Raw genomic sequence first — 24,644 nt, 5'->3', positions numbered from 1 at the left:
AACTTAAGTAGTCGTTGGTTCAAACTGCAATGAAATGAAGCCTTCAGTCAGTCTGTTGCGGAGGAATCATACTTAGATCATTTACTGTTCAGAAATCTTTTAAATCAACAGTTCATTGGAAAGTCTTTTTTAAGCTCCTGTGCTTCCAAACATGTTAAATAGGACAAATAGCCAAAAGAGAGCTGACGCATTTTTTTTTCCCTTTTGTTTAAACAGAGACATTAGGACCTAATGTCTACATTTAGCATTAAATTTGGCTTATTTAGCTGTTATCACAGCATACTTTCTCACAGTTTGCATCTATACAGTGCTAAAATTGAAACCATCTCTGGAAGAATATAATTACCTCAAATTAATATGTGCTTCATTCAATCAACACTTTGAAAAGTCCAATGAAACCTTGAATTATCAGGCAGATGAAAGCAATATGCTCCTGAGATAGGCAGAGTTTCCAGGAGTGCCATTCGTACATTGATAAAACTAATTCCTTAAAAAGAAGACTCCATATAATGCATAATTCAACCATTTTTCTACAACGTTAAATATTTCAAATGCTTATTGCATGTAAGGCAAATAAATAATAACTAATGCCATATATATTTATCAAACTGGGAAAGCTTAGTGATAAATTATTCAATTATACCTGTTCTTAGATTTTTCCTCTTATTTATTCTAAGATATAGGCTTTAAAGTCCATTTCTGGTGAGGCATCAAAGGATTTCTGAACAAGGCAAAAATAACTGTCTTGTAAAACTTGTGGGAAAAGGAAGGAAATTATGCCAAGTAATTATAGGATTTTACAGAGTATGTACTGGATTGTTAATGTGTTTATTAAAAGAAGCCTGTTCATAAATGAGTGGTTACTTAGCAATGTATGATTTGGTGATTGTTATACAAGGCCATGCAGTTATCATGTTAAAACTGTAGACTGACCACAGCTGTAAGAAATCTAAGAATTGTATTATTTATGAAGACATAACCTATGTCAACAGCAAAGACTTGGTCCTTCTCATCAAAATTGAAGAAATCTACTCCCTCAAGTAAAAAAACCTAATGGCTAAAATATCTTTATTTTCATTTAGAATTCAATCAGTCATATTGATATAACAAATTGTCACCTGTCTGGAAAAAAACAAAACCAAAACCAAAACAACAACAACAACAAACACAACCAAAACCAAACCCCCCACATTTGCATTTTTGTACCTTGTAAAAGGTTTTAATGCTATTTTTTTCCCCATTATTTTTATAGAAGATGGCACTTTTTTATTTCTTTAACCATATTTTTATTTAAATACTGCTGCTCCTAGCTGAACAAATTATCTTTCCAATCTATACTGCATGCTCACATTTTAGACACAGTGAATGCTGCCGTTGTGGAGTAATAATTACCAAAGGCTTGCATTTATAAATCACATTGCACTTATTAATTTTCCAAAAATTTCTAATGGAACATTACACTCCTTGGTCTTTTCTAATTCAGTTGAACCCTGACAACAAAGATCAGGAGACACTTTTCAACTTAAGATAAACTGGGACAGATCCACTAAATCATTATTAGAAAAGTCTGCTCCAAGTTTGTGTAGTCATAGGAAGAATCTTGCCCATGAAAATTGTCCTTTATAATATACATACATAATGTTTAAAGTAATTTCCTCAAAGTCAATGCACAAAGGTGGAATGGTAATGGATATGCCACAGGCTTCACTGTGGCAGGCTTACAACAAGGTTTTATGTTGTAGCTGCTTATGCAAGACTGAAGTAGTCACTGCTGAAGTCAACAACAAATTTTTTGAGTGGCTTGAATTGGACTTTAAAAGTTTGGGTTAAATCATATATAGAGTACCTGCAGGTAAAATTATATTATCTTTCATGATAGTGCTATACAAGAGTATACTTGAGTGCAGAATTTAGCTGTTGAATTTGGTATTTGCTGTCAATCTTTTATTTTCAAAAACTGACTTGATTCCTTTTCAAGGAGACTGCTGAAGAGCCCAAGTATGTTGGAAATCCATGGTGACATTAAATTATAAATGGTTTGATAACATGAAACAAATTCACATTGACCATCTACAAATATTCTTTCCAATAGAATAAAATTTGCCAAATGCTTACGATCAGCCTTTTTCACTGTATGGTAGATAGCAGAATTTACATGAAGCATGCAATAAGAATGTGGCCCTGAGATAAAAGGAAGGCTTTTCTGTTTTATTTTAATTAAAGAAATTTATGTCACTTCATGTTCTGAGTTGTTATAGTACAACATGTTTTATAGAAAAAGGGTGGAAAAATTGGCAGAATAATTTTTTTGTACCTGTGTTGTTTCCTGCCTGGTGCTGAGTAGTCACTGAAGTCAAAAGGATCTAAGGCTAATCAGAATTTTGTAAGATATACCTTTTATCTTCTTATCAGCTATGTATAGCAGGAATTTTCTTTTTTCTTCTCTCTGTCTTCCTGAACAGCTCTCACAACAGGATTAGCTGCAGCTGTTTACAGGCCCAATAAATAATCAGCAACTGCTGAGTTGAGGTTACATTGATACATACACAAAGTTTATGTCTTTTCTCCTTGCATTTGATCTTTATAATGTGAGCAGCCTGATATTATCCAATTAATCTTATGCAAGATACTCAGCACACAGAGGTTTCATTTTAATTTACTAGCTTATAAAGTAGCTGTAGTCTCTCTGCTATGTCTAGCATTTTGCAGCCATAAATTATTTGGTAGCAATTATCCCTTAAAATGTAACAAATTCTTGTTTTCTGTGTCCTGAATTCGGAACAATTGTGAAACTGAGAACAAAGGTACTTGAACAGTCTAGTGCTTTGTGCATCTTTTCTCATAGGAAAATTACATTTGTGTATTTTGATTAAATAATCACAACAATAAGTACATATTTCATATATGAAAGTAATATAATTAAAGGAGATAAAATATGCATATTTTTCCTCCCTAAGCAGTCCATCGGCCCTAGTCAAGCTAATTTAAATAGACTGGAAATTTAGGATTGCTACCATTATTATTATAATAATTGTTAGTGTTGTTATTATTATTTGTAGACTCGAAGGAGGATTTTCCAGTTGATATGCCAAATATGATGGTAATGGTGAAAACTAAAATAGGCAATAACTTCTCTGTTGGAAATATGACAACTGGTATAAAAATACGTAATATGGGGTTTTTTTTGAAAAAAAAAAGTATTTATATTTTGGATGTAATTTGCTTTTTATATTCTTCACCACCTTTTGATATATCTCTGAGATATACTACAACAATTCTGGGATATCTAGCTTGGAAAAAAGAATTTTAAATAAGAGAAAAAAATCACAAATGAATCCCAGGAAATCGCTTATCATATTCTGTGTAATTTTGGACCGAGTGTTCATATTTCAGTTTTAAAATGTGTCTCAATAATCCAGACTGGTAGCTGGCCAGAAGGTGCAATAGCTCTTTCCTGACCATATGCCTGGTCTCCATCATGGAACAGATGTTGCATAGTACATGTTGAGGTGTCACTTGGCAGGATATTAGGACCTTCAAAGGAACATACTTGGCTCCTGGAGATTGGAAGAGCTCTGAAATCCTCCTGCATAGATGTGGTCAGAAGTAACTCCTTGAGGCATTAGATAAACTACTCAAACATATGTAGCTACAAAACCTCACATCTTAACACTTGAGGTACTTCTAGCCTTATAGAGTCCAGATAAGTATTACCTGAGAAATTTGAACACAAATCTGAACTAGCTGTTTTTTCAATTTGGCCATTACAATCCATATTATGCTCTGCCACTCCAGAAGAAATTATGGATCGTTAGTTTTAACAAGGAAAAATTAATTGGCACTGTGCACAAATGGCATCACCTACAAAAATGGCTTTGGGGAGCTGGAAAGTATTCTTTTTTCCATCTATACTTGGAGTACAAGTCTGCCCCTTTCCCCCCTGAAATTAAGTGTATTTTTGCGGTTTTCTTCAATGGGGCTAAGATTTCATACCTGAATTCTTATGCTTTGCATTTCCAGTGGGTTTTTTTGCTGCTTTGCAGGTATGTATGCACTTGTTCCACCTTTTTTCAATCTTGTACTGTGATAACTCACATTATTCATAGCAACACCTTTAGGGTATATCTTGGAACCCATTTGGCGGCAGTGTTGGTAACATATAAATATTACTAAGTATTTAGAAAACATGATTTCCAAGCGTTATTGCACATTTAACGGCAACATAGGAAGTCACAGTCCTTTCCTGTGGAGAGACGCCTTAGACGTAATTAGAGGACACTAAGAATGTAAACTGTAGATAAAGCTTTGAATGCAGAGAGGAATTTGTCCCCACAAATTCTTAGCTGACAGCAGATAATAATGGTAAGTTACCACTTATGCTTCTTGTTTATAAATTTTTGATTTTTAAATGAGTGGAAAACAATGACTATAACTATTTTTTATTAAAATGGATCTAATTCTAAACTGGCTGCAAATTATTTTCCAGAGAATGCATTAAAACTCAAATTTAAGTAATATGAAGGAGAGAAATATTATAATGTCCCATGATATGTCAATATGTAGCAAACTCATTATTGAACAATTTGCAACTTTTGACCAGTGGGAGTAATTGTGTGAACCTTTTAGTGGGAAACTTATTTTACTCGATCCCACTCTCTGTGTCACAGGTGTCAAATACCTGGCCTGTAGGCCAGATCTGGCCCACCTCCTTGTGTTATCTGGCCCAGCACTTTGTTCCCAGCCGGTGGCAGCGCTGAGCTCCCTGTCCCCAGGCACCTGCCAGTGTGCTGGTCACACGTGCAGTGTGTGTGACACGCGTGGCGCTGCAGGAGCAGGAGACTGGTGTTGGAGTGAGTTTGACACCCCCGATCTATGCCATTGATGAAGATATTAAACAATAGCACTGCTAGGAAGTGTAACTGGTGGGATTTGAAGCAGCTCAACTAGTCTGGAGATGCTAGGTGGCTTTCATGATCCTACCTTTTGTTTTCAAGAAGGTCTTAAACAACAGCCTTTCTGTATTTTGGAGATTTCTGCCTTTTTCTTTTTCTACCTTTAGGATATTATTCACCAGAAAATGAACTGTGCTTGATGTGATCAGGGTTATTAGCAGAAGATTTTTAAAGCCTTGTCGTAAAAAAAAAAAAAACTTGCCACTAATAATATTAATAGTTGGCAAATAATTCCCTTTCATGTTAATGTTGTATCAAGAAATCAAATAATGTAACCACAAAACAGCAACATTAATTTGGAGGATGTCAGGTGTGAGTTATAGGAAAAAATGCAGGCTGCACAATACAAGTGGGCTTGGGGAAGAGTATTAAGCCACAAAGATTTCGAGTTTTAAAAAAATGTATCTGTGGGCTACTGCCATTTACATCCTACTCAGCCTGGGAATTAAATCTTGATGATGTATGGTAGCTATTAAATTGTAGATAGTAGGGTTATGCTCTGATCCCTACAGAGCCAGTAACTGAGTTGTTCCTGTATTAATGGATAAATGTTGAATATAGCTATGGAGACAAAAAAAGATCTTCAATTCTGTATATGATGGGATAAACAGACTCAGAGCAAATTTAGCATTCATTCAGCCTCTTATGGTCCCCATCCTCTGGTAACATTTCAACTACTTTACTAAATGATGACAAATGCTTGAAGCCAAGATGTGTGGAGAATGAAATTATTTTTTCAAAGTTAATTTCTCCAAAGAATCACCGCGTTAAAGGTTGCTGTCAAAAGCAACTGGATTGAATTATGCTACATACTGAGGGAGAAGGAGAGAAGATATGTGAGAGAGAAATATGTGATAGATTTTCAATGTGATTTTTTTCTTACTCTTGCGTACACTGGGTTTGACAATTTGCAGCAGGCAGTTTGTGTTTTGCTAAGTAGGACCATGAATATAGTAACTATTTTAATTATCTTTACTGCTTTTATCGGATTGTTTTTACATATGCAGTTATTTTATCTGTTCTTTTTTAGGGATTAGAGTTCAAATTCGATGTTACAGAAATATAAAAAATATTGTGTGGGAAGAAAACTCAAAATATGGAGCTACTGCAGAGAGTCCAGCAAATGGCCACTGAGAACATGAAGCTTCTGGAGCATGTCTCCTGTGAGGAATCACTGAGATAGCTGGGACTGTTCAGCCTGGAGAAGAGAAAGCTCAGGGTGGGGATCTTACAAATTTGTACAAATGCATGAAGGGAGGGTGTAAAGTAGCGAGAGCCATGCTCTTTTCAGTGCTGCCTAGTGACAGGACAATAGGCAATGGGCACAAACTGAGGTACTGGAGGTTTCCTCTGAAGATCAGAAAACAGTTTTTTTACTGTGAGGGTGACTGAGCACTGGCACAGGTTGCCCAGACAGGTTGTGGAGTTTCCATCCTTGGAGATATTAAAAAACTGTCTGCATGTGGTCCTGGGCAACCTGGTCTAGGTGGCACTGCTTGAGTGGGGTCTGTTGGGCCAGATGACCTCCAGAGGTGCTTTCCAACATCAACCATTCTCTGATTCTGTGACATCATACTGTAGGGAAGCTGTCAGTTCAGATGTAATTTATGTTGGACATCCACTAATAATATGAAGGTGAAAGGCTCAGATGTTCCCCATGTTTCATACATAACAGTTGCACTGAGCTTTCACTTTGACATCTTTATATTTTCTACTGTGAAAGATGCCTTGGTCCATGATATTGTTCAAGATATATTTTGATTTGTTTACTTTTTGCTACTAACTGCTATGTTAGATCAATGCACAATTGTGCATTCGTTTAAACCGAAAAAAAAAAAAAGTCCACCAAAGAAAAAAAATTCAGGATAGGTTCCAATATACTGAGGTAAGATCTGCAGCATGGAATACCACCAGTAAAAATATTGTCTGGGAGGCACTCTGGTAAATTGCAAATAGCCTGGATTTGCCAAATGTTCATACCACAGATAATGCTGCTTTCAAACACAGGCAGTAGGTACTTTCCCCAGCACTCACTTGTATTTGCAATAGTTTCTTTGCTATTTTGGAGACAAAACATCTGGACTGAGGAAATTGTAACTCTGTCTAACTAGTGGCAAACATGAGAGCTTTTTGTTCTGACTTCTTTATCCCCTTTCCTGCTAGAATAGAATCTTAGAATCATAGAATCATTTTGGTTGAAAGAGACTCTCCGGATCATCGAGTCCAACCATAACCTATCTCCAGCACTAAGCCATGTCCCTAAGAACCCAGTCTAAATGCCTTTTAAACACCTCCAGGGATGGTGACTCCACCACTTCCCTTGGCAGCCTGTTCCAAAGCTTCACAACCCGTTCCATGAAGAGATTTTTCTTAATATCCAATCTAAACCTCCCCTGGTGCAACTTGAGGCCATTTCCTCTTGTCCTATCACTTGCTACTTGGGAGAAGAGACCAACACCCTCTGTGCTACAACCTCCTTTCAGGTAGTTATAGACAGCAATAAGATCTCCCCTCAGCCTCTTTTTCTCCAGGCTAAACAGCCTCAGTTCCTTCAGCCACTCCTCATAAGACTTGTGCTCCAAGGGGTAGACCCCCTTCTAAATCATGTTCCTTTGCTAATCCATATGAAGGATCAGAGTTTCTCCTGCAGATCAAGCATCCAGAACAAGCAGTGTTGTCCCAGATCCTTTATCTTCTGCAAGTGTCTCTGCTTTAACTACTCTGCTTCCACCCATAAGAGTCAGCTAGACACTGAAGATACATAACATGGAATAAAGGAGGGTTATTTTAAGTTGACATTTTATAAGTCATTATAGATAAGCAGTCTTGAGATATCATCAAAACTAATACAGTCAATGACATACTTAAAAAAAGGGCCCTGAAAGTGCTTCTGTATTCAGCTAGATAAGAGTGAAATAGTAATTACAGGAATTTCACAGTGAATCTATTACTTCAATCTATTACTTCAACCAAGTGCTAGCCACAGGAACAACATGATGTGCTTATATAGGTCATGGCAATTTCAAAAGGAAATGCTTTATAAAGAGCAGGAACACATCATGGGTATCAATGCAAATTACTATGTCAGTAACCCTAATTAAATTTAGCTGAACTTACAGTGTGGCTGAAGGAAAAGTTCATTTATTTTGCTCATTTCTTGCAAAACATGCCACATTCATACTTTCTCCATTACCTTGGATTCATTATTAGGAAGCTTGAGATGTCTTTCATGCTGATGGGGATTCAAAACTGAGTAAAACCATGGAATCAGAGATTTTCAAACAGAAGACCAGAACTAGCATAGAGTTTCTTCAGTTATATAATCTTCATAGATGGCTGTGGCCCTGACAACTACTATGCTAAATTCAACATCCTCTCCTTTTATATGTGAATTCGAGAGTTGCGGTGGTTACAGCTCTCACGCTGGGCCACCTGGATACCTGGGTGAGAGATGCATGTCAGGGAGAAGAACTCCTATTGTGCAAGTGTAGTGAATCAGAGCACCAAGGCACCCTTCATCACTCTTGGAGCTCCTGCCATAGGCATACCTCCACGTATATTCATGCATTAATGCGCATGCCTGTGTGTCCACATATATTTAAGAATCCATGGTCTAATGTGTGTGAGTGGGTGTCTGTATTATAGATTTGTATGTGCGTGTTTTTATCTTTATATGTGTGTCTATGCCTATGTGATCTGATTTATCTCTTTGTAAGTATAGTGTGACCCTTGTCATTTTTGAATCTGTATTCAAGTCACTGTTTTGATTATAACAAATCCCCTTGAATTACTTTAAATAACTTCATTAATCAGCTGTTGATTGTTATCAGAAATAATGCATAAAAACTTGTGATTTAATCCAATAAATTCAAACTGCTGCTAAATCAAAACCATGTAAAAAATCCATCCATGAAAACAATCCAGAACCATAGTTACTAGTCTGTCCTAATCTTTCTAAGGAGGACAGTGAGAAGATGGAAAAAATGTAATAAGATTTGACCTAAAAAAATGCCTCAAACAAACCTAATGCATTAGGTTTTTCCTTTAAATTTCAACTCCTGGGTGTACAAGATTAGGGATTCAAGTACAAAGTACAAAACACATATATTAATGGGTCAGATATGGTACAGAGTGTACAAAACCCCACCCTAAACTCCCCCAAAACATTTTTTTTTTCCTAAAGAGCCTTTTAATACTGTTAATTTATTTAGTAAACAAAACTTAATTCTGACCTGAAAATGGTAGGGTTGGTGCTTACCTCCATCCCTGGGAAAGTGATGGAACAACTTATCCTTGGTGTCACTCAAGGCATATCAAGGAGAAGAGGATCATTAGGGGCAGTCAGAATGGCTTCACCAAGGGGAAGTCGTGCTTCACCAACCTCATAGCCTTTTATGAGGACATAACCAGGTGGATAGCAGTGGATGTGGTCTACCTTAATTTTAGTAAACCATTTGACACCGTCTCCCACAGCATCCTTACTGCTAAACTGAGGAAGTGTGGTCTCAATGATTGGGTAGTGAGGTAGACTGTGAACTGGCTGAAGGAAAGAAGCCAGAGGGTTGTGGTCAATGGGGCAGAGTCTAGTTGGAGGCCTCTATCTAGTTGCCTCAGGGGTCAGTGCTGGGACCTATACTATTCAATATATTCATCAGTGACTTGGATGAGGAAATAGAGTGTACCATCAGCAAGTTCGCTGATGACTCCAAATTGCGAGGAGTGGCTGACAGAGGAAAGGGACCTGGGAGTCCTGGTGGACAGCAGGATGACCATGAGCCAGCACTGTGCCCTTGTGGCCAAGAAGGTCAATGGCATCCTGAGGTATATTAGAAGGGGGGTGGTTAGTAGGTCAAGAGAGGTTCTCCTGCACCTCTATTCTGCCCTGGTGAGACCACACCTAGAATATTGTGTACAGTTCTGGGCCCCTCAGTTCCAGAAGGACAGGGAACCGCTGGAGAGAGTCCAGCGCAGAGCCACAAAGACGATTAAGGGAGTGGAGCATCTCCCTTATGAGGAAAGGCTGAGGGAGCTGGGTCTCTTTAGCTTGGAGGAGACTGAGAGGTGACCTAATTAATGTTTACAAATGTGTGAAGGGTGAGTGTCACAAGGATGGAGCCAGGCTCTTCTCGGTGACAACCAATGGTAGAACAAGCGGCAATGGGTTCAAATTGGAACACAGGAGGTTCCACTGGAATATGAGAAATAACTTCTTCACAGTGAGGGTAACACAACACTGGAAAAGGCTGCCAAGGGAGGTTGTGGAGTCTCCTTCTTCTTCAAAAGCTGCCAGGACGTGTTCCTGTGTAACCTCATCTAGGTGTTCCTGCCCCAGCAGGGGGATTGGACTAGGTGATCTTTTGAGGTCCCTTCCAATCCCTAACATTCTGTGATTCTGTGACCAAGCTACATACATTTCTCAAAATCTACTAACTCTCAGCAAACTCAAACATGCCTGAGTTAGACATGGTAAATTCAGTGCCATCACAAGAGTTTCATCTTGGTGTCTATCGCTAGTGGTCATGAAGGGTGTTATTGTTACCCATACTTCTTGTTAAAAAAGCAAGAGATCTAAAAAGGTATCACAGGTATCAAAGGTGCAAAACAGGTAGAAGCATCTCAAATGCAAAATCAAGAACAATCACTATAAAACTTATTTTCACATAAAGGAAGGTTTTTTTTAAAAAAAAAATTCTACTCAGAAGAAGAGTGATGGACTTTTGTATTTCTTATAGTTGAGGCTTAAATCAAAACAGTATCTTCTGAAAACCCAGTCTGCTCAAAACAAAATAAAATGGGGAGTCCAGAATAACAAAGGACCAAAGGATTAAGATTAATGAATCCAGCATTACGCAGGATGCTCCAGAGAAAGATCACAATTCAAATTCCTGTTCTGCAAGCTCCAAGGAAGGGATTTAGTCTGGATTTTCAGCAGCAGTATCTTTAAACTAGGTTGAAGAAAGGTATGCTGTGGAAACAGTTTTACTTCATAAAGAGATTAAGCATTCACTAGGCCAAACTGTCATTCACTTGAAGTGTTTAAGACTGTCACCCCAGATGTTTGGTAACTAATTATTAGTCTCTAGTGCAAATCAGGTTATACGAACACTTGTGGTCAGGTGAGAGAGTTGGCCTCAAGGTAGGCTGTTCTCTAGGTCAGCCACTGAGGGAACCATTCCATGTCATAGCTGAAGTCCCTTTCTGCTTAATTATAAACCATTTTTTCTGCTTGTAATATGTTTCAGTTTCAATGAATCAGCATTTTCCTATGGAGAAAAAGCATGTCCCATCAAATAATTTCCAATTGCCTCTATTTTGATGTGCTTCAAGTTGTTGCAAAGCAAAGTATAGCAAAGTATATATATCTCTGGGAAACTACTTATAGGGAAGAAAATAACCTAGTGAAACTTTTTATAAAGAATAGATATTAATGCCTACTTATAGACCAGTACTCCCTCCATGGGGAAATAACTTCTAATTTCAAGACAGTGGTGCAGGTATTGCTCAGCACATTGTATTTGTTACTGACCAGATAATCAGTGTTTCAAAGTGTTTGGACATATTGGCTCTAAGTTTGCAGGGACTCTATTGCAAACAATGGATGACTTAGAAAGCCTGTTGCAAATTGCTGGAAAATGGCCACATTTTCTGCAAGAAAACTGAGTCATATAAGGTGGCAGTGAACTGAAAAAGACTGAATGTAATTAAAGAAGGCCAAATCAGTTGGGAAACTGATTCAATGGCAGAACTATCCACAGTCTGTAGTTAGTCAAAGGTGCATCTGTTACTATATCAATATTTTCCAAGGTAAGTTTCTTTGTATTCATTTCCCAAGTGGATTCCACTATTCATGCTTGTCTCCTTAATCAGCTTTTTTCAATTTACAATGATACAACTATTCTGATACAGATAAGGATAACTCTCCACAGCCCTTAGCAGCTCATATAGGCACAAAATAGTTGAACCCACATGGCTGAGTTGTGTATAGAATCAAAACATCTCTTCTTTTGCTTTGCATAGGTAGAGTTTGACAGTACATGTTTGCTGCTGAAAAGCACTACTTGTTTGTTATGGCTGGGCCACTTCAGTCTCCTGCAACGGGAGCTCTGTTGTGAAGTCTCTTCTGCAGGAAAATGTTAACTTGCTCCTTAGGCTACTTTCCAGAAACAGCATCAAAAATATCTAACTTGGATGACTTCCCCTTTTATTAATGACACCTTGAAAAAGACTGAGAAGCTTGAAGAAAGGTCAGAGATGAAAGAAAAATGTGAAGTATTATTATGAAAGAAAAATTTCTCCTAACCAAATGTGACCACCAATCATCAACGCTTAATTTTATGCATTCAAGCGTGCTGTTTTCTGCACTATTTAATGCTATTTTACATATGTAAAATTTCTTCCAGGCACCATATGACCATAAAAAGAACAGATTTTAATTTCTAAGAGTGTATAATGGAAAATTTATCTTGGCTCAAGGCCTTGCAGAACCCAGAGCAATCAGATTATTTATTGCAGGTGTTCTTGGTGAGCAATGTTTCTCCACTCATAAGCTATGAGTTAAAAGGTTTAAAAATAAACAGAACGTTATTGAGAAAAAACAATAAAACATCAACTGGGGAAAACTGAATAAAGTCAGCAGGAGGTGTGATTACCACAGCCAGTGTAGTTTGCCAACATTCCCAAACCCAGTCATTTTGCTGATCTACCTGTGAGGTGGATGGGGTACTAGCTCCAGACTTTCTCCACCTTTTTTTTTTTGTTGTTGTTGTTGCTTTTACTCCCTCTTCATTGTGCAGTCAAATTTATCAATAACTTACAGGCGTGTTTGGGGAGGAACTATTCAACTGTGTTAGCTGGTTGAAGTGGTCTCTTACCAAAGGGAAGGCCATGCAGTAACCTAACTTATAGAAGTATCAGTCCCCAGACTCACGTATATACCTTACTTTACAACTGGTACCAAGCTCTGCTGATTCTCTTGAGGGAGCCTTTTCCACATATCCTTTCCACAGAGAGAAATCAGCATCATTCATGAATTCAAATTATTCCACATTATAGAAGAACCCTGTTGAATATGGCCATGGTTCCTTTCTAGTCTGCTTTAATCAGTGCTTAGCTCTGCAGGGCTTCTTTACTCTAGTGTACATTAACTAGAGTGTAGCATAAGACACACCAGACACTGCTCGCTCACTGTATCTACCCCAGACAAGAAAAACAGTGGTCCCCAGATTAATGAACTCCTGTGATATAAGAAACCTCAGATTTGACAGCTACTCACTGTGTGAGGAGATATTTTGTTGATCCCTGATGACCTGTCTCAACTTGAGTAAGCTGATGGCCTGGTCACATCTGTAGAAAATTTAGCATGGCTTATGTCACAGTAATTTGTGACTATGCCTTCAGAGGACAGGCACTGTCCACATAGTTAAACACTGTTTCAGCATTAAAACTTACAAGTATTTTAACAGAACTAGCATGCTTTGCTAAAGTGTATGAGACCTGACTCACATAGCAGTTATCTTCATTAACTCACAGAGATATCTTCTCTCCAACAGGGACACTCTTTCAGGAAATTAGGTTACTCATCTTATTTAACAATAGGTATCTCTAAAGTGACCTCCCTTCTCCTTCAGCTCTCCAGATTGTATTTCTTACATTTACTGGAAAACAAAAACAAAAACAAACACAACCCCAAAAAACAAACAAAAAACCCAATAAAACAACAAACTAAGGGATTTTTCAGCTCTCTCTTCTTTAGTACTAAAAATTGATTACGTATTTATACATAGTCTGATGTTATCTCCTTTGAAATAATGACAAATGCATAACTTTGTCAGCCACTGCTCTGTGTAGGTGAAAAGAAAAAAAAAGAGAAAAAGGAAAGGAAAACAAAAAGGAAAAGAAAAAGAAAGAAAAGGAAAAAGGAAAAAAAGAAAAAGGAGAAAAAAGAAAGTGTAAAAACAATCTCTGTCTTATGTTAGTCCTTAGAAACTAGAGGGATTGAATCACAGTTTTGGAACTTCCTCCTTTCTCCTGGGCATTGTTGATGAAGCACTGGGCTGCTCACAGGTGGAGGAGAAGGTGGCATTATTCAGTTTCACCTTTTCATCTCAAAAATTTAGAGTGGCAGCTCACTCTGTAATAAGTCAGGCTATGACAGAAAGAAGCACAGAAGGAGAGAGTCAACTGTTATTGCATGCTACCTGAACAACTATTGTATGATTTGAGCTTGGTGGTGGCCTCTCATAGGCTGGGTCTACCTTGAGGTTGCCAGCTGCAGCGTGTTGATCTACATTATCAAGGGCCAAAATAGTGCCTGGCCGAATAATACAGTACTCATCCTGGCTTTTGGAGCTGGGATCCATCCTTCAGCTCTGAAGCTACAGTACTTCCATCTTTCCAGTTTCTCCCTTAAGATGAATACCAGATTCCTCTAGCATGAGGTAAGGTCAAGGACACCTAACTTGCTGAACTTCCCTTTTTTGTGTTTTGAGTCATTGAGGCTGAAAAGTGTTCACCGACTCATAGCTGTAAATCCCATGGTTATTGGTCTTGAGGCACGGCTCAAAGCAGCTTCCTGATGACATCACAGCATCATTAATAAAGAAGCTAAGCACTCCAAATCATTTAGGAATTCAGAAAGTCTGGCCAGTACTGGTTTATCACTGAGAAAATATATTTACTGTGCTAACTAGAATGAAAGGTATTGATTGATTACAGAATTGTTTTCTACTCCAGACCAGCAAAGTTCTTCCTGGCTGTATGTGAGAGTATGGCATATACTGATAAATGTGTCCTACTTTTAGAGGGTGCAAATGAAGCTGGAAGTGAGGCGCTTGCTCAAGCCTCCACAGATGCCAATTCAGTTCTTTCTTGAGTCTCAGATTTCACTGGGCAGGTCATGCTTCCATCTGAAGAATAAAGATAATAATAACATGTCTTCACACTTTTTATCTGTATTAATTACAAAGAATGAATGGGCTTGATATGTGGCTGTATCTGTGCAGTGCTGTAGAGACTTTTAAATGCTACTGTACTAAAAAAAACTTCTTCCTTTCAGTTCTTTCTGTAGCTCCAGTAACAGATTTTATTTCTTCTTTGTTTTCTTGCCAGGATTCAGGTCCAAGCTACCCTTCTATTGTGGCAGTTTGTGATGCCACAAATACTCGTATTATGAGTAGATTCGTGGTTTCCTTGTGCCAACAGGAAAGATATCACGAGGCACAACCATGGTTCTGATCTCTGAATCCAAGTTTTTTGGTGAGACCAAATGAAGTCTTCTTTTCCACCACAGTCTTAATGTTTGCTACTGAATTAGTGTTCTTAACAGTATTTTATGGGAAGTAGCCAAAAACTCATCTATGTATCTGGAAATAATAATTTGTGATACTTTTTTGTCTAGGCAATTTGCCTTTTTCTGCTTTTAGGTGGAAGTTGTTGATCTTGCTCTTCTCTACTACACAAAGCTCTTATTTTTTTATTTTTTTTTTTTTTCTTATGCTTACTAGAGTATTAAGGAGACAGCTCAGCTCCTGAGCAGAAAAGAAAAGACAGACCAGAATCAATATAGAAGCTGGAATTACTAAGGCGCCACTGGTCTGGGAGCTTTAGAAAGCTTAACAATGTTCATGAGAAGCCAACTGAAACAATGTGAAAGTTATGAACTCAAACACTCTTGACTAGTGTTTTAAACTGGGTGTTTTGTAGTCTTATGTGTGCATTAATACAGGCTAAGAATATATATATATTTTTTTCTCCTCGTTAACTAATGAACACTGATTGGAAAGTCCCCTATTAAACAATAGCCATTTACCTTTGGCTAAACAAAATGGGATCACAGAGATTAGGTTAAACTTTAGAACAAAACTGATGATGCTAATTCTAACTCTTTCTGTTCTTTAATTATAATGCTGGCCTTAAAGATTCAGGCATTTATAAACACATCTCTGTAGGTACTTCTGAAAATTTCTCTGGGCTTCAGCCAGCTAGCTGAAATTTATAATTTAACAAAAATACAAGCAAACAAAAAAAATCATCTGTTTACTCTGAAACAGTTATGCTTAGAAAAGTGAAAATAAAATATATGCCTTCCTAAAACAGGGAGAATTTAAAGGAGTCCCAGCAAAATTCCTCTCTATTGCCCAACTAAGAAAAAGGATCCTTTTTTCCACTAAATAGGTACCGTGTGAGCAGAGGCAATCATCTAATAAGACTGAGAGGGCAAGTCAGGTTCCATCATACATTTAGTCTTATGAAACCAATAGTATGATTGTTTTGAAACATTTCTGTGGACCATAATACCTTATTTTTCTGCAGCAGTATCTATGATTTTCAGTTACATCAAACCATTCAATTTAAGCTGGATAAAACCCTGAAAAGGCAAATATTTTAATAAAGAATCCCCCCACTTATTTCCAGAACTGACTGTTCTTTACCAGAGCAACTAATTGGAGAGTCCTTTAAGTAATGCAACTTTGATATTATTTTGATGATTTTTATATTGACTTGGAAAAAGCAGAGTGTAAACATGCTGTCTTCATGTATCTCATATGAACATATTTTCATTTTATGGATTAACTAAAACCATGAGTCAGTGGAAATTCTGAAGGTTATATTTTATTCTTACTGCACTTCTGCACAGTTACTCATCCATAACTTTTAAATTACCTTCCAAAAAGGAAGTCGTGCCTCCCTTTTGCAGACAGAGATAGTGGTGCACAGAGAGGGGCAATTAATCCCAAACTCTTACAAGGCATCAGTATGACAGGTGTTCTCAATGCCAACCATATTGCTGTTTGATAAAGGTAGAACAACTCAACAATAAAGTTAATTTATTTTTTGTTGATACTTGAACTACAGATACAAAATATGGAAGCTCAGCTGAGCAGAGAGGCTTACATGTCCAAAATGGTAATCAGTATCTGCTAACATTAGTTAAGATATACATTTCCATATGTGATAGTATGAACAAAGAATTTAGAATGTAATGGCTAACAATTAAACACTTCATTTCATGTATCAGCATGAAAAAAATGTTAAGACTTTTTTTCAGGCTTCTCTGAGAGCCAGGGCAAAGATTGGTTATCAGTGTGTATTTATTAAAATAGCAAAATAAGTACTCCTCACAAATCTATTTCCTGTATGTGATAATCTTCCAGTCTATTGCTTTTGGTATCAGTAACAGACATGTGCAACATTCACTTTATGGTTATGTCATCAGTGAAAACATATGTCCCATTCCATTTATAACTACCTTTGAAAATTGCTGTTATGTTTCATACTTGGGCTGGATCTATAATCTTTAGTTTCCCTATATGGTTCAGGACACTGTATTAATTTATCCAGTTTCCTGTTAGTGTGTTTCCATTAATTTATGGAATTGTAATTTCATAAGTGCCTTGAAATTGCTTGTTTAATGGAAAATAACTCCTGAAATAAGAGCTTGCATAAATTTATTTTCTGTGTAAGAGTCAGTGTCTCACCTTCTACTATTTTTTCCCAATTAAATAAATATGTGAGTTATTTCTATGGCCCATGGTCTTGGTAATAACTAATACACTAAAAAAAAAAAAAAAGTAAAATATGATTATGCCTGCTGACTGCCCTTAAAATTAGTCTGTATATAAAATAGCCAAAAGTTGAATTTATTAGGATAGCTGCCTGCAAGGCTTTTCTTAATTTCAGAAATTTCAGGTCCCTAGTTCTGCCTTATATTTTTGGAGTGCTATAGTAATTCTAGTTTAAGGACAACACAAGGGGGTTCAAACATAAGAAAATGTCCGTATGTTGTGGTGTTTTTTTGTTTGTTTGTTTGTTTTGTTGTTGTTGTGTTTGTTTTATTGTTTGGTTGTTTTGTTGTTGTTGTTGTTTGGTTGCTGTTTTTGTTTTTTCCTAATGGATTACATACTATACAGTGTCAATGATTTGAAGCCCTGAGTTGAAAGTTCCAGGGAAGAAGGGAAGAAAACTAAAATGAACCAGTAAAATAGCTCAAACATTGGGAGATTATTTATGGAAGAGAAGAACAGAAATAGTAAAGTGAATGCAATGAAAGACAGAAAGGTAAAACAAACTGAAGTTCCTGGGATATAATTAGGTGGTTTAATTTGAAGTATTGAGTAATTTGAATTTACACTGTCCTGTACTGGGTGTCATCATTTATTCTGTGCAAGGTGAGTGTTAAATATAACAAAAATTTTCCTAGTTTAATTTGACCACTTTGTGCTAACTCTGAGAAGCAGTTAATGGCCGCTGATAGTGAAGGGCAATGAAACAATTAGACACCTCTATTTAAATAATTAATTTGCATTCTGAAAAATGATCTGTCATCAACTTTACAAGCTGCATCTCAATCACTTGTTCTGACTGCTGCACTATATTTTTTTCATTTTCCTTAAAGATTAAAGTCAAGATAAAATTGTGATTTTGTTCTGTGCATTGCAAAATACTTCAGTGGTAGCTGACGTGAGTATTTAGGGCTCTGTGTGAAGACAGGGAGGAAGAAGAAGGGAGAGAAAAGATTTTTTAAAATTTTATTTTATTTTGTTTTGTTTTTTTTCTTTTTCCTGGGAGAGCAGATATTTCTTTATGCTTAACATCAGAAGGAGAATTACTCATTCATTGAAAACCAGTAGGCCCTGATGGTTCATTACTTTAGAAACACTAAATGAAAATATTACATATTATACTGAAAATTGTATACTACACTGAAATGAAAATATTAATAGATGGGCTTGAATGAGTTTTCAATGCTATTGCAAATAACAATAATGAAGGACATACATAAAGCATATTGTTTGGAAATATTTCTTGTAGGACTTTTTTCTGAAACCTTGACACTCCCACCTGAAAAACACCGATGTAAAACAGCAAATGGGGATTATCTTTGCCCATCTGCATAGCGAACACGCTTGGGACATGTGAGGAGCAGGGCTAAAACATGCCAACAAACACCAACTAGCCTAATGGCCTCTGGAAGATTGTCAGTATTTGTGTGTGCTGGGATAGATGCAGCTTTATGGTGTGCAGGTATTGAGTGGGACCACAATACAGAAAGGGAACATAACAGAAGCTTAAAGGTAGGCTGAATCTGGCTCCTACAACACTGCTGTCTTTCATATGCTGTTTTCTGGATTTTGCCATTATTAAAAGGGGTGCACTTGCCAGGCAGGCAAGTACTTAAAATTCTGAGTTTATATATCCTGTTTTTTATTTACAGCTTGAGATGTCTGAATATGGTTGGACTTGGTGATCTTAAGAGTCTCTTCCAACCAAAATGATTCTGTGATTCTATGAATACTTGATACTCCTGATCCTTTGGATCCTGACAGCAGGCATAGGTCAGCTCCTGAGTGATGACTGTAACTGTAACTTTGGTAACTGTAACAGCTCTGAAAAAAACTGCTGGGGCACACTACTGCTCTCTCCTTGTTCTTGAACTGCTGCTTGTTACTTTTTACATGCAACGATGCATTAATAATTAAATTGCATATTTCAGGCCATTGCAGCAGGTAGCGTATTGATTGGGTAAAACTTACAGAATTCTAGAAAGTAGGAAATTATTACAGTTGGGTTAATTACCCTTCATGCACCAGGAACTGAACAGATTTATTTGTTTGTTTGTTTGTTTAAACTCCTTTCTTTCTAGTGAAGTGTACAAGGGTAGTTTGTGAATCTCTTCAATTTCTATTATTCAATCTCTTCAATTTCTGTTATTCAGGAGGATAATTGGATTAAGCAGCTAGAATGAATTAGAATGGGTTCTTCATGTAAGAGGAAGTTTTATTGATCCATACAAGATTTGAGGTGGTGAAAGTGTAAAGACTTAATTCAATAAATTGCCAAACACTGTGTTCTGACAGAAAAACCTAATGAAGATCAAAGAAGTTGTAAACAGTTGCCATCTCCCAACATTAGGGTCTCTTGACACAGTGTAGGAACAAGACCCCGGAATATACTTCTAGGAAAGGAATGGTTTATGGATTTGTTTAGATTTTTATTTGTTTTACTTTTTCTTGAGTAGTTTTCACTTTGTTTTTGAATCATTCTCATATTAAGCAAATGTTATGTAGAGGAATGATGAAACATGGGAGAATATTATAGCATGTAGCCAATGAAGACATGGAATGGTTGAATGGCAATGGAGCCAGAAATACAATGCTGCAAATAATCTGGAGGAGAGGTGAATAAAGCTAAACTGCCTAAATTTGTGTCAGCAATAGAACTAGATAAAGATTTTAAGTTCTATTTTAGATCAGTGTTGTTAATAATAAAATAAACAATATGTTATCCTGTTACTGTCGAGGCAATTGTAAACAGGAATATTACTGCATTTTGCTGAATATTACTGATGTAGAAATGACAGATGGCTCTCCAGCTAGTGTCAATCAGAGCTTGTCCTACCATGGAGGTGCAGAGGCACAGGCATCTGATCCCTTGCTGCAACCAGCGTGGGTTCCCAGCTGGGTCTGCTTCATGTCTGGCCACACTGGACCCTGGATGCATTGTCTGCATCCACTACTGTTGACATGAGATGAATACTGCTTCTGGTGCCAAGTCAGTTATATTGTTTCATGTCGTCTCATAGGAAACTTGAAAAGTATCTAAGAGGTTAAGGAGTACAGTCCAATGTTTGCAGCAGGAGCTTGACATACATGGAGATTAAAACCATTTTATGTCTTATTTGCTGTTTGACTTTCATAATAAAACTCTCTGTGGCTCAACTTCCTCTTCTGTAAAATGATGGTAATAATTCCTGTCTTTCAAATATTAGAAAAAGCTTTATTGTTTATAGAAAATACTACCATTAATTGTTCTAAAATATTTATTCCACCAAAAATTTAGTGTCTTTTTTTTTTTTACCATGAAATCCTGGGAAGCAGACAGATCAGCTACCACACTCCATAAACAGACAATTGTGTGGGATTTTGTTCAGAGGTTATCTGTCTATCAGAGCAAATTATAAATTAAATATTTTCTTTAGTGTGTGGCAGCTGAGCCCTGAGAAGAGCTTAATGATTCTCAAAAAATCCCTTATCTCATTTGAAAGAAAGTTCACAAGGAAATCTATCTAGGAACTGATATGCTAACAAACTGTAGTACAATTACAAATTGTTTAGATAATGAAGTTGACTAAGGTCGGATGCCAAAGTGAAGATGAGCAAAAAAAAAATGCATTGTAAGAGTAAACACTGCTTCCATTTAACAGCTTAAACAAATATTTTTGAAGACTTTATTCTGCTTGATAAACAAGTTCAGAGTCAATGGGTTATAAAATTGTATTCTTTAGCTCTGATGAATAGAACTTAATAGTTATATTTTAACTCTGGAAGGCAGCTGTTTCTTCCTAAAGAAAATGTGTCAGGTTTGCCTGGCAAGTTTGCTTGCTAACCCATGATTTTTAGAAAATCTGATGATCTATTATAGGAAAAAAAAAAAAGCAAACCTTCAGATTCCCTTTTTTATAACTATCATTCTACAGTATGATAAGAGTGCAATGATAGAAGACTTCTGATTAGCTCTGCTATGACTTTTGCAGGTTATATCAGAGAACTCCACCAAAGCTTTTTCCTTGCTGCTGTCATACACTCTACATAGGGCGTAGGTATTTGGATCCAAATTAAACTCAGAATAAGACATTATATTCTGATAGATCAGTTTTGGCCAAAATGTTCCCTTTGAAAATAGTAGAACTTTTTAAAGCTGAGTAAAGTCAGTTTGCATGTTTTTCTGACTGAAAACTTCTTATTACTTGAGAAAAGGAAGTAGAACCCATCGTGTCAGCAACTGAATTCTAGAAAATAAATTTGGATTTAATTAGTACTGTCCAGAAAAGATCAAGGCTAGGACCTTCACCTTCTACTGTTTTGGGCATTGTTAGCTTCTTATGGCACTGTGTGTGGCAGATTTGGCTTTTCACAGAAGAAATGCCTGAGATTAGCTCAAAAGCTATGTAAAGAACAGGGTAAGCTAGCTATAGAACAGGCTGAAGGATTTAATTGTGTGATGAAATCTGTGTAAAATTGCTGTAAGAGCTCTCAGCTCACACTCAGTCTCTCCACAAATCAATCTCCTATCAGTGTAGTTTAGGACATATAAAGTACTGTTGTTTTGGGGTGTATTCAACAGTTACACGGATCCAACTAAGGTTAAAAAAATTTCTAATCCATACTCTTACTTAATTCCCAAATTTTTAGTATACTTGATGAAGAGTGAACCTTATGATTTGTGTCACTTTGTCTATATTGATTACAATGATGTAATTGTGATAGCTTTTGTTACTTTTTAAAAAAACATATTGTCATGAAAAGTAGTGGAATCTACAGTTAATATGGAAGAATTTCTTGCTGGAAGACCTTATGACTGGTTTCCTTTTAAATCTTATCTAAAATCTAATTTAAATATTTTCTGCTCAAATTTTGAGTCACCTGGGAAAACAAAAGATAATGACCAGGACACATGCATTCGGATATTTCCAAAGTTCTGTCACATTTGATTATATATTTCTCTTGTTAGTGCTTTCTGAATTTGAAATGAGTTTGAATCCTGAGTGTGAACACTTCGAAATATTAGGATGTTTGGGATTTGGCCAAATGTCTGCCCATCACTTAATGTCAGGAGAGAGGCTGTTTTTAATCTGGTGTGCTGAAATTCCTTGTCATAAAACTTTCCCCTTTAGTCTTTCTAGAATCTGCCCAACATAATTTGAACAATGAAAGGGAGCTGAGTAAAAGAAACAGACACAAGCCATCCAGGTCCAAAGAAGTTTTTCATCACACTTTAGAATTAAGTGACTCAAATTGAGTTTTAATTTACATGTTAGATTTAATATCACACTCATTGCATGTTAATTAAATAGCAATGGATCATTTACCAGCCCATTTAATGAGGTGTAACAATGGCTGCATATGAAATATACAAATGCTATTATTACACTGTCCTTAAACCTCAGTAAATCTGCTTGAATGATTTCTAGTGCTTCAGCAATATACAGTAGCTAACGCACCTCTACTTCAATTAATTGGTGTAATTGATACAAAGAGGTACCTAGTGTCATGGAGGGATCCTGAAATTAGTTTTAGCGGACAACCAGGTCCAAACCAGACTTTTATTCTGTCCGGGAAAGTCTGGAAAATCAACCAATTAGAAACGGGGTTTATAAAGTCAGTTAGTACTCTGGTAACATAAAATACAGGTTCAGATATCAGTTGAGGAAATTATTGGGGTACAGCAAATAAAAATAATGGAGATCCACAGTATGCATACACGTGGCTCACAAAAAACAACACCAGAGCTGTCCCTGATTCCAGGAAAATACACTCACTTGTCTAGTGAGGAAATAACTTGCATATATTAAAGCAAGGAATTATTAAGGAAAATACACTCGCTAGTCCAGCGAGGAATTAAGTTATTACTCACCCACACACGAAGATGAGGCAGTCCCAGTTTCTGGAGGTTACCTTAGACGACGTGCCGGCCTAAGGGGATGGTCGCTGTTGGCTGCATTTTGGCCCACTGCTTTGAGAGGACACACACAAAGGAAAGCCTCAGTGGGATCCCTGTTTTTATAGTCTTATCAGATCTAGCTGTGGGCATTCCAGAAGCTTTTGGGCTTCTCTGCTCCCCCACTCTGGCTATGGGTGCCCTGAAACTTCTTGGCACCGCCCCCCCAACTCTGGCTGTGTGTGCCCAGAAACTTCCTGACCTTTTGGTGCCTCTTCCTCTCTCCTAGCTAACCGACAGACTTGATAGACTGGAAAAATGGGCTGATTCCAATGGGATGAAGTTCAATAAGGCCAAGTGCCGGGTGCTGCACTTTGGTCACAACAACCCCCTGCAGCGCTACAGGCGGGACGCAGAGTGGCTGGAGAGCAGTCAGACAGAAAGGGACCTGGGGGTACTAATTGACAGGAAGCTCAACATGAGCCATCAGTGTGCCCAGGTGGCCAAGAAGGCCAATGGTATCCTGTCCTGTATCAAAAATAGCATGGTCAGCAGGACAAGGGAAGTGATCCTTCCCCTGTACTCTGCATTGGTGAGGCCACACCTTGAGTATTGTGTTCAGTTCTGGGCCCCTCAGTTCAGGAAAGACATTGAAGTGCTGGAGCGAGTCCAGAGAAGAGCAACAAGACTGGTGAAGGGACTTGAGCATAAGACCTATGGGGAGAGGCTGAGGGAGCTGGGGTTGTTTAGTCTAGAGAAGAGGAGGCTTAGAGGTGACCTCATCACTCTCTATAACTACCTGAAGGGAAGTTATAGCCAGGTGGGGATTGGTCTCTTCTCCCAGGCAGTTAGCAATAGGACAAGGGGGCATGGGCTTAAACTCTGCCAGGGGAAATTTAGGCTGGATATTAGAAAGAAATTCTTTCCAGAGAGAGTGGTCAGGCATTGGAATGGCCTGCCCAGGGAGGTGGTGGAGTCGCCGTCCCTAGAGGTTTTTAAACTGAGATTGGACATGGCACTTAGTGACATGATCTAATAAACGGACTAGAGTTGGACCAAGGGTTGGACTCGATGATCTCTGAGGTCTTTTCCAACCCAGTCGATTCTGTGATTCTGTGATTCTGTGACAGAGTGTTAAACGAAAGGAGCTGTTAACTGCCCCATTGCAGGAGAGGTGGGAGGTGTTGGGGAAGAGGGGCAGGTGTGCATGCACCTTCCACATTGAAGGAGGAGTTGGGGGGAGAGAGGGGGTGTGCA

At 37.5% G+C, this 24,644-nt stretch overlaps 1 long non-coding RNA gene across 1 annotated transcript in view; it reads right to left on the bottom strand.

The window, feature by feature from the left end:
- Positions 1-23,599, bottom strand: part of LOC309442684 — a 38,048-nt gene extending 14,449 nt beyond the window's left edge. The window contains exon 1 of the long non-coding RNA XR_014184649.1: positions 23,364-23,599. This is a non-coding gene — a long non-coding RNA (uncharacterized lncRNA). The remainder of the gene's footprint in view (positions 1-23,363) is intronic.
- Positions 23,600-24,644: the final 1,045 nt, after the last annotated feature.

Source organism: Streptopelia decaocto, assembly GCF_964273445.1.
Source record: "Streptopelia decaocto genome assembly, chromosome: 7".
Classification (NCBI taxonomy): Eukaryota; Metazoa; Chordata; class Aves; order Columbiformes; family Columbidae; genus Streptopelia; species Streptopelia decaocto.
The sequence above is the reverse complement of the archived record's forward strand: the minus strand, read 5'-3'. Positions and strand labels throughout refer to the sequence as shown.